Source organism: Bombus impatiens, unplaced genomic scaffold (assembly GCF_000188095.3).
Source record: "Bombus impatiens unplaced genomic scaffold, BIMP_2.2 scf_0565, whole genome shotgun sequence".
Taxonomy (NCBI): Eukaryota; Metazoa; Arthropoda; class Insecta; order Hymenoptera; family Apidae; genus Bombus; species Bombus impatiens.
The window spans coordinates 248892-260025 of NT_176984.1; the positions used below are offsets into that span (position 1 = coordinate 248892).

Here is an 11134-nt window from a genome sequence, read left to right on the forward strand (position 1 = left end):
GGCGCGATCACGTGCTATTGATCCAGGAACGATACACCGCTTGGTCGGGCCACGCGGTCGTGCTATGATCGTGCCGCGATCCTTCCTTCAACCGTTTCACGCGGCTCTGTCTGCCGCACGCAACGGAACAGACGCGAAATCATGATTATGCCGCTTTGTTTTCCAGAGAGTCGACCGTTTCGAGATGCGAGACGATTGGAAATTGACGATGCAAGCACGCGTGGTGATGCAGATATGGAATTTTTTATATGTCGTGGAACGTGTCATTTTATACCTATAATTTGAGGTTAGGTTTCGGGGAAACGTAAGAATCGCAGGTACGCGAGAGTTTTAGGTGATTATTTAATTTGTTGGGTTTTGTGCTTAATCGGTAGGTTAAGGTTATTGGTTTTACGATTAGCCAAATATGCTATCTAACATTCTTCAAGAATCTCTAAATCTTGCAATTTACGAAAGGCGGTTGTTAGCATGAAATTTCCAATCGATAATTCTTCACAGAATAAGTGATAATTACTCGCGTTGTGTTTCATAGTCGTCTACTTCAATTTCCTATATACTCTTTTATCGAAACCCAGGAAGAAAGAGAAACTCCAACTTGTCCAGTAAATAATAAAAAAAGATAATGATAGAAGACATTCTAAAGCTACGTTCGTTGAATGTATCGATCTCTCTTGCATTTAGTTAAACATAACGTCAGGAATACGAAATCAGAACAGTTCTATTATTCCGAAAACGAATGATTTACGAAGACACGAAACTTCGTGTATACAAATATTTCGGTTTCAATAATTCAACTAACAACTGTCTTTCCTTGCGCGTCTTATCTCTTAATTAAACGCTTGAACTATCGGGTAATGCACATTCGGAGTAATGTAGCGAGAAACAGTGTTTTGAATGTAAATTAAGAGATTTATTGTTCGCGAGCAAGATTATAACACGGTTGGCAAAAAGTGACAGAGCACACGCCTTAATCTTTCTTGCGTAATTACATCTTGAGATGTTAACGAAATACGCTTGACTCTTACAAGATATCCATGAGAATGTTCGCATGCAAATGTTCGCTATGGAAAAGGGAGGATGTTTTATATGTGTGTATGACAGTGTCAGCTGAAAATTTCGACACGACTCGTGTCTGACATTGGCTGCGCCTGCAGGCATACTCAAATCACGAAAGGTTAAAAGCGAAGGACGCCGCGAGTGGCGACACTTTGAGGAACGCTTTGAACGATTAAAACTATGTTCCACGCTGCGTGGGTCATCGATGATCCACAAATTTTAGTCGATAAAATATACATTTTACATATTCCATTACAGATTCCGCGCTCTTTCTCTTAATATTGCAAGTGTGATTCTATAAAATTAAATATTAAATAACACCGCTGAATATAGATAACACTGCTAGAGAGTGACAAATGTAGCCAGATACGACATTATAGTACACTTGCATTGGAATCGAATAGCGATAAGAGAACATAGCAACATATATCTCCGTGACAGTTACTTCTCAAGGACTCGTTTCTTGTACGCAAAGAAGTACACGTGTATCAAAGACACTTAACAATGGAACTATTAAACTCGTAAATTAATAATTGCACAATCGAAAAATATATTTGCTACGAGTCTGCACCAGGTTTACAAATTGTAACTCTTGATACAAATCTAATACGGTGAACATTGCAAGATTTTATTGCCACGTGTAGTACGATAGAAGATTGACAGATAAAGAGATTTCATAAAGCAGTAAAATGCTTTTAATTTCACAAAGTAGGGATATAGAAAAATGAAAATTAAATTTACACGTAAAATATCTTTACACGTTTCCAAGATGTGTAACTTCAGATTTACAATAATTCTAATTACAAATATGTGGCGTGGATTCTACAAAAAGAATATTATTTGCTCTAGCACAGTTGCAATTATCATTTACTGCTATTGTTACTTTTCCCTGAACTAACTCGGAAACTAAACCTTAACAACACACTGGAAACCCCTACAGTTACACAAAGCTTCAAAGTCAATACCGTCAAACATAAATGGCCGACGCGACAGTTGACGAGTTTAAAACTCGCCATTAATATCGCATTAGAAAAAGGGAACAAACTTTTTCCATCGTAGAAATTGACATCGTAAAAAATACCGTGAACGCGGTTGAGGCTCGATGACGCGAATCTCCCCTCCGTTTATCGAATGAGTCAGACGGAAAACGTGTTGTACCGGTGTGTCTCGGTTTTCAAAGTTCCATAAAACAGGAAAAGAATCGCTCGAGAAAAGCTGCTCTCAGTTCTTCAAGGACCTTTCCGTTCGTGACATCACCTCTGAAACGGTACACGCGGCCAGCGGCGTATACACGGCGTAGCATAGGCATCGCCGAGGTCACAGACCTTCTATGCCGGTTGGCAGGCAATGTTTTCCCTTTGCTTTGCCTTGCCTTGCCTTGCCTCGTACCGAAGAAGTCAGCGTCGATTCTTTCCCCTCTTACGCGCGTCGACTTTCAGTTACGTTGGTTAATAATTACGAATAGAGGCTGTCCATATCGATGAACGTGTAATATCATTACGTCTACGCATACACCTAATGTAGATAAGATGTAAACAGACTTTCTAAAATATCCTCCGATCTTTGTATCACATAATCGTTCGACCAGTTTCGTTTCCAAAAAAAGAAACGGTGGTCTGTAAAGCGTGTACGGTAATACGCGGTAGTATACGCTATATATACACACGGGGCTGTGTTAACAGGTTGCATCGAGTGCAACACGGTGCACAATACGACCGATGTAATTGGTCACGGTCCGTTCCATTGGCGAGATGATCCAAAAGGAGTACCGTGAGTCGAAGAAAGAGAGATGTAAATCTCGCCAGCCGAAGAGAAAGACGATCTTCTTCGGTGTTGCTCTGGATGGTGTGGCGGTCTTTTCAGTGAGCCAGGGATAAGTAAGCGAGCTGGCAGGGTTGCCGAGTTCGCTAGGCGAGTAGTCTTGTCCGTGGGTGCATCGCGCGCCGCGATACCATGTTGCCGGTAGTATAGATAGATAGATGGGGATGCACGCGGCTCCGCTCGGATCGGACCACGCCGGGGCCATCTACCCTAGGGCTTCAGGCTCGTTTACGCGACGATCTCCTCTCTTTCCCTTCTCTCCCTGCATCGTGCACACGCACAAGCATGCACGCCCTCTGGAATCCATCTGCTAATGTCACGCACGCATAGCGTCCGTTTCGTATCGTGGCGTACGAATTGCTTATAATTGGACCGTGCATGCGATTATACATACAGCGTCCTCCACGAATGAAAATTCCAAGCAAGGTCTCTCTTCGCGGTGCAGCCGCGTGTTTATTTCGCGTCCATCACGAGAGTACTTGGTGCGTATATCGTGGAGTAGTGTACGCGTATAGGTGCACCGCGGGATAGCAGCGAATCAAACGTTCACCACGTTCGAGGTGAACGTAACGAACACGACGAGACACGGGATATGAAAATCGATCCGAAACTACTTGCACCGCAATAACTTGCTTTCCACAGCTCTCGCTTTCTCCGCGCGTCACACTCGCCATGCTCACTGCCTTGGAAACAACGCCGTGCTTCCTTTCAATCCTTTACTGTTTCGACCTTTCGATAACTTGCATTTAGTACCGTTCCTTATCTATTTGTTTTGTTTCGAAACAACTTTGTTTCGTTACTTTTCCTAGCGAGCTATCGAAGTATAGCAATGCTCAATTCATTCGAACCTCAAATTTATGAAATGCATCGATATACAGATATATCTCCTTTTTCTGGTATTTCATCGTCGGGTAGCATTACCTAGTCATCGTGTACGTTCGTTGACGTCACGCTAATTCGATGTCAATTCCCATTTTGAGATCGCGTCGTCACCGTATAACACGCCGATCTACCTTCCACTAGCGTCGGACGTATCGTGCGCGCGGGAAGAGAAAGAACGAGATGACTATACGGTCGGTGCGGGTAAGAAAGGGAGAAAGAAAGAGAGAGGAGTCAGTTGCGAAGAAGTGGGGAGGCAAGGGTAATGCCCGGGAAACCAAAACAAACCAGGCTTCTGTGTGTTGGCGCGTCGATCCGTGGCGTGTGGTGAGGGTCGGACGTTGACCCTTCTTAACACACGAATGCTTTACGCACGAACATGGAGTATACAGGGTGACGAGAAATCTATGGGTTTGTTATGGGGTACCTCATCATGGTCGAAGTTACGTCGATATGAACGCACCGAGATTAGGAAGTTTTAGCGTAAGTGCGGGGCACGATAAGACGATGTCGCTTGAAAACTCTGGAAACGACAGAATCGTGCACGAAAAACAGTACAAAGTTTTACGCGCTTTCTGACATCTATTTCTTTTATTTTACGAATAGATAGGCAGAAACGAGTGGATATTCAAAAAGGTTTAAGCGTTTTCTACGCTTGGTTTTGAATTCGTGTATTGTTTGTACGCTGCGTACGCGCGCGCGTCAAAGCGTGCTATTGTTTACTAAAGCGTGTTTGGAGCGGCATCGGCGATAATAGATGCGCACAAAGAGCAAGAAGTTAGCCTGAGGTCTGTCATTGTTCGGCGTCGCCAATGTGTAGCAATTTGAGCGGTAAAAAATGCACGAGGCACAGAAACACGCTGGAACGGCAGATTCGGCGCAATTTCCAAGCAAGAACAGAGGTCGACGACACAGGGAACACAGAAAGAGAATCGTTCCTAGCACGTGAGAGGGAGGGAGGAGAGCGTTGAACATCCGTGAGTCACGATGAAACTGCATCAGGATATTCAACTGTTTACAATGTGTGCCTGGCCAACGAGAAATATGGTATAAAGAGACCGATTCGCAAATGGAGTAATATTTTCAGGAGCCATCCTTGCTCCGTTATCAACATCTGTTTGTTTGTTTTTTTTTCTTTAATGATCGGGATTCTTCGGAAAAATTTGCGATAAATCTCGATTTACCGGTGAGATCGTCGCCATTATGAAGGTCAGCGCCACCATCGAGAACACTGTGAAACGGCAGTTGCTTGGCCCGTAAGAGCAACAGAGAACAATATACGAAGGAAGTAGGACGGAAAAAGTGAAAGACTCAAGAGCAAGAGCGCAGGGGGGAAGCACGGCGCATGCGCAGTCGCGTTGTTTACGTCGTCGAACGGCGTGCGTCTTTGACCAGCGTCTACCCGAAACGATAGAGGACGCTAGCACATCGAAGTAGCGGCAAATCATCAGACATGATACGTATGTACTTCCTTGCGTCGAGTCTCGATCGAATGTGTCACTTTGTCGTTTGGGTAGACAAACGCGAGCCGACGGCAAGCGGTCGAGATAACGAGCGAACGAAAACGATAACGAGATGGGATAAAGACGAGCGACGTGACGCGCGAATTGTCGGTCATTCCCTCCATGCTTATCGTCTTATCGTTGACTTTGACTTTGACACGGGGTACATTCCAGCCATGTTGTAAAAATCCGCCGGTTACCTTGTTCGTGCTTCCGCGATAAAAATACGCGCGCGTTGTTAGTTTGCGCGCGGAGCAGCTGAATTCAAGACGGAAACGAGGCGAGGCTGATTAATCATGGCCGACTCTACTTTGCGTTAGCGGTATACCGGTCGCGGCGTTTGTTTTCTTCGCGTATGTGGGAAACACCGTGCAGATTAGCATAATAATTTGGGATTCTACTTTCCAACGAAGATTAATTATCTCGATGATTATCTTAATTAGTTTGGCTCTGTTGTACTTTCGCATTGTTCCGATTCACTCGATCGAAAGTAACTAAGCTGATACGCTGTTACCAACGGAATAATTGAGATCGTAATTAGGACATTGATCATTTATACGATTTATACTACACACAATAAAATTATATTTCGAAGATATCTTTTAATTAATCGCGTAAATAGGCGACGTAGAAAGCGAGAGTACTGTTACCGTTTCGCTACGACTAATTCTTTGCAGTTTTTTAAAAATGTCGCATTACGATTCAGCTTCCCCATTTCTACTATTCTTATAAACTATACTTCTATGTTTATAAGTTTCAAATCGTATCGTCGCGATGCTATTCCACGTATAAAACATTAGACGTTCTAACCTAATTTCCTGACTTTACTTTGAAACACAACCGAAACTCGGAGCTTTCTCACCAGAACGAGTATCATTCCACTGAAACCACGAACGCTTAAGAATTCCTCAGTCGAGCGACCAGTGAACTCGCTGAAATCTCAGCGTGTCCGTTCGGCTGTTCCTTTCTACCTCGTTTTTCGTGGCCACATTCCACACAATTACGTTTCGTTAAGGAACAAGCATCGCTGCGAACCAACAGCCAAAACTGGTAGATACCGTTACTACGGGTAGGAAACATGGTTTTCGTCGACCATGCCTCGCCGTAATTCATTCTTAATTGCTGTACGCCGAGCAACGTTAACGATAGAGATACTCGTGGCCTGTGGACCGCGTACAAGCGTGTACAAGCGTGCACGAGCGTTGGAACGCATTCGGTTGGTCACGTATGAGCATTTTTCTGGCCGAGAGATACGCGGATTGAATCATGGCGAGCAAACGGGCGCACGTTACGCTTTTAAGGCGGTTGTCAGCCTGACAAGCGACGAGTTGTTACCGTTCACTGCGCCTCGAACTCGCGCCAGTCGCCGATTGTTCGGATAGGGACGCTTTTTCAAGGCCAGTGCCGGCTTGCACCGCAACGAGAAATATTTATTCGCGCTCTTATCGCGACAGGCTCACTTGTTATTGCCAAACTGGACGACAATGCTCGTCTGCGCGGCCGCTATCGGATGAGAAAGGTTCAAAATCCAAGCTGAGGTCGCGAAACGTACGCTCGGTGCGATACCAGGAAATTCGATCGATGTCGCGATCTGTTTTATTCGGCGCAACGAAACTTTTAGCGTTCTTGAGATAGTTTTTCGCTTCACCGCAACTATTTTGCTCATTCTCTTCTGTGGAAATGTCTAGCTACATTCGATGATTCACAGCTATCCATATGCCTAATTTCACAAGGATACAGACGATGTCCGTCGATATTTGTACAACTTATTTGTAAGTTTTCGTCTGGTTGCATGGATCTCATTGAAGGACTCTCTTTCATCAATATTTATGCAGCATCATCGTCGGGCATGTTAGTCCCGGTTACAAAATTTTACGAATCGGTGTTAACACATTTTCTGATTTTATCAGATCGAAAACAGTTCGGAGAAATTGCCAAGTGCAGGAATAAAACGATTTCACTGCTTAAATTCAATAGTATCTTTATTTCGTACTCGATCTGTGGTAAAAATTCACAAACCCAAGTGTTCAACCATCGTGTCACGTCGAATTATATATAGGTACTCGAAATCTAAATTTGTTAAAAGAAAACATATGAATAAGAAAACAAATAAAAAGAAATTGGAAACAGCAACGTTTATAGAATCCGTTTGCACTTTAAACCTTGCGTTGATAAAAATTGGCAAATACAGTGGCTGGCAGAAGCTTCCGGCCACAGTGCGGTATCGTTGCGCTGTCGAGATAACACGTTTTTCAAAGCTTATTGCACAATTATATCGTGCATACTTAACACATAGAATACGATGTTCTGAAATTTGTTGCCCAAAGAATACTATTTTATAATATTAGATAATAAAGTAATCTAACCGAAACCTAATTTCGTATTCATTTACGAAAACAGTCTACAATTAATCAAAGCGTCTTATTAAAAGAAACGCGAATAATTCAAATCGAAACAGAGAACTACGATCTAGCCGGAAATTGTTGGCAGCCATTTACAATAAATCCTCTGTTCAGTTTAAACTTGCCATAGCATTTTTAGTACATTTTTAGTACATTTTTAGTACATTTTTAGTGCATAGCTCGCGGAACTATTATTCACGTGGTCATCGGTTCGCGTTTCTATAATTGCAACGAGACTGCGCATGGTTCTTGGAACAGGCGCGAAAAACAAGTCTGATCGGCTTGCACAAGGTAAATCGCGCCGGGCCACGCCACTTGTAAAAATAAAATTCGGTTATACGTCTGCCTGTTAAACTGTATTTGTCCGTGCGCTGTGCTGCAAATCGTTTTGCAAACAAAACAAGATCGCGAAAGAATGATCTCTGTGCTCGAATTCGTGAATGATAAGACCAACGATGTGGTTCATTATCAGTAAATAATATTTGTTGTTTAGGCTGTGAGTATATAGTAGATTTGATTGCATATCGAGAAGATATTGCTACGAGCATGTAGAAAAAAAGGAAGTTTCCACAATCAGCTTTCTTCGAATGGAGACATTGATTCGTTACAGGAGATTATGTCGCAATTAGTTTGTAAACAGTGTTGTAAATCAGTTGCGTAAATATAAACAAGAACAAATTTGATCGCAAATTATATTCAATGAATCGAATAATTAATATCTTACGAGTGTTTTTCGTTGGTCTCGAGTGTAATGAAAGACAAATATTTTTTCGATATATGAGGTCAATGATACTTGGTAGTCTGACAAAGAGTAACGCGATTAGCGATAAGATTATCATGAATTTCCATGTAGATAAATGTGTTTATCGAGTATATTTTAATTTATAATCGTTACCCCTGCACCTATACATATTGCTACAATAAATTTCTCAAAGTCAGCCACAACTACGTGATTCTCGGAATTTTACAGAAAATAGTTGGAATCGCGTGAAGAACTGAAAGAGCGTCGTTTCCCTTGGCGATAGTTTTTAATGGTTAACTAGGTGAAAGAAACGAATTAAGCAGTGGAACCAAGGTCATTTTCTGAAACGTTAGAAGAGGTGATACTAGAACGAGCTGTCGGCTCGTTAATGGCTAGCGTAAAATCGTTGAACAAACGACGAGAAAGAATACGTGAACGTATTTGGAGGATAATATTACCCTAGGCCATGGTTACTTTCCAATTTGATTGGTCAGAGGCGTTCTTTCTTCAAATATGACACGCAATCGATAATTCTGTTCGACTCGTTCACGAGTTCTATTATTTGATACCATCGAATCTTCATTCATTTTTATCATGCCGTTTAATTTTAACCTTAGTTCACCGTTATTTCTAGAGAGCAATTCTTCCTTATTTAATAGGCGACTCTTTTTCAATCTTCCAACTCGATGCTCGAGGAATCACGAAAGGTTCAGGAACATCATTGGTCAACGTCAGTGTCCCCCAACCAGACAGATTCACCATATTCTTCTCTCTATGTTTGACAAATTTAAATATACCTCCAATCTCATATGACGTAGAACGATCTTTCTCGACAGACGAATTATCTAGCTTTAACTCTTTGCACTCCGAAATTTATTTCGATTTCGTTACCAGCAGCTCTCAACGCTGTTAAGCGTTTTATTTGAAATTTACTTCAACTAAAAAATAAGACAATTTAAATAAATAAAGGAAGAAACAAATTCACTTAAATACCAGTTTTATTCACACTATTGTTGCATTTGTAATTTTGAAGTGTACGATATATCTTAAAGCAATTTCCAGGATGCAATCCTGGTTTTCTTTCTCACGTTTCAAAAAAAAAAAAAAAAAAAGATGGGACTGAAAGAATGACGAGTGGGACTCGATAAAGCAGCTCCTGAGCTAAAAACTGATGTTGAGTCACACTTGACATAGGAGTGCAAAGAGTTAAAGGATATTTACAGTCGATGACATTGGAAAGATTATCATCTTAACGACCACAAGCTTTGCCAGGAAACTCTCTTTCTACGTTCGCATCCAAGCGAACGTGCATTAGCAATGGATTTCGCTTTCGATGCCTGCATGCTTCGACCACACAGAAACGTTTCGAAACGATCGAATCGTCTCCCTGTGTCTCGTTCGAAGTAAACCGCGACTAAATCGAAACGAAAAAAGAGAATGCTTGGCACGACGAGCGAGCAAAACAGTCGGTTGGCCGTTCTGATCCTTTCTCGGCGGATCAGCTGTCCAGGCAGCGCAACGGTCGCGGATTTTGCTTGCCAAGCGTGACAACCATCGATTCTCTATCGCTGTCAACGGCCTTGCCGCGTACCCAACACACCGGTTCTCCTCGGCTTACCGAAGTTGAGCAACTCTCTGGGCGCGGCCCGTCTTAGGACCAGTTTACAGTTAGCCGGGTTCTAAGGAAATCGCCTGTCCTCCAATTGCATGAAAATTCCCATTCTTTGAATTCTGCACGTTTGACGCCATTAAGTTAAACCGTAGATGAGTGATTTCCTCTATGTTTCCTATATATTTTACGTTTTAAGATAGCTAAAGATACACAAGAACGTACGTAACGCCTAAAAAATTCATAGATCCTAGAAAAACGAGGCTTCGTAGTTCTTTGGAATGTTATATATCCGAAGATCGTAAATTCGAATTTTTCCATCGATCTAATTCGCACACAGTTGATTTATATGCAACCTTCGTGTGGAATTTCCTTGATTTCAAGATCGTGAAAGTGTTTCTATATGGAACTATGCCTTTTTGTAGCGCAGGGATAGCCGCTCTATTCAGCCATTGTATTTTCCATAAATAACCGATCCACTGATTGCTTCTGCTCTGTTTGAAATCGTTTTTGTCGACGCGAGGATATATGATTTAAGTGTTTAGCGCGTGTTGAAGTACGAAGCGGACTCGTGCATCTCGATTTTCATAATCACGATGTCGAAAGGTCGAATTCGATTATATAAATCGGAAAGAAGTTAACAAGAAATCTTAAGCTAATGGCATTAATGGATCAAGCGCCGCGTTTTAACACGCGTGCCAAGTAGGAAATGCAAAACGACCGAATGCTCATGGATAAATTTTACGCAGGTTAACCGACTACGACGGCGGCGTCGAGTAAAAGGGAAAACGCATTTCTGCCCGTGCCACGAACGATCGTCGTTGTCGTACTTTCCCCTTTCGCGCGAGCATTCCTCTTTCATAAGTTCGTTTCACGGACGAACAAGTCCTCGCTGGATATGTGACTTTCCGACCCGAGATCGATACGAGAGAAAGTTGGCCGATTGCGATTCGATCGATGTCGAAAGTACGCTTACGTAAAACGCGTTGACGATTGGGAATCGCGCGTGATTTTCTGCGTCCGCGCGTCACGCATTTCGCGCAGACTTTTTGTCAAGGAAGTATTTATTGGATCGTTAACCTGCCGTACTTGGTTCTCTTCAACGAAGCTCGTTCGCGGCTCG

The 11134-nt window shown here is 42.5% G+C and overlaps 1 protein-coding gene across 2 annotated transcripts in view; it reads right to left on the reverse strand.

The window, feature by feature from the left end:
- The window catches only part of LOC100746230 (zinc finger protein 395), a 92341-nt gene that overhangs the window by 4771 nt on the left and 76436 nt on the right, over positions 1-11134 (reverse strand). The window lies entirely within an intron of this gene.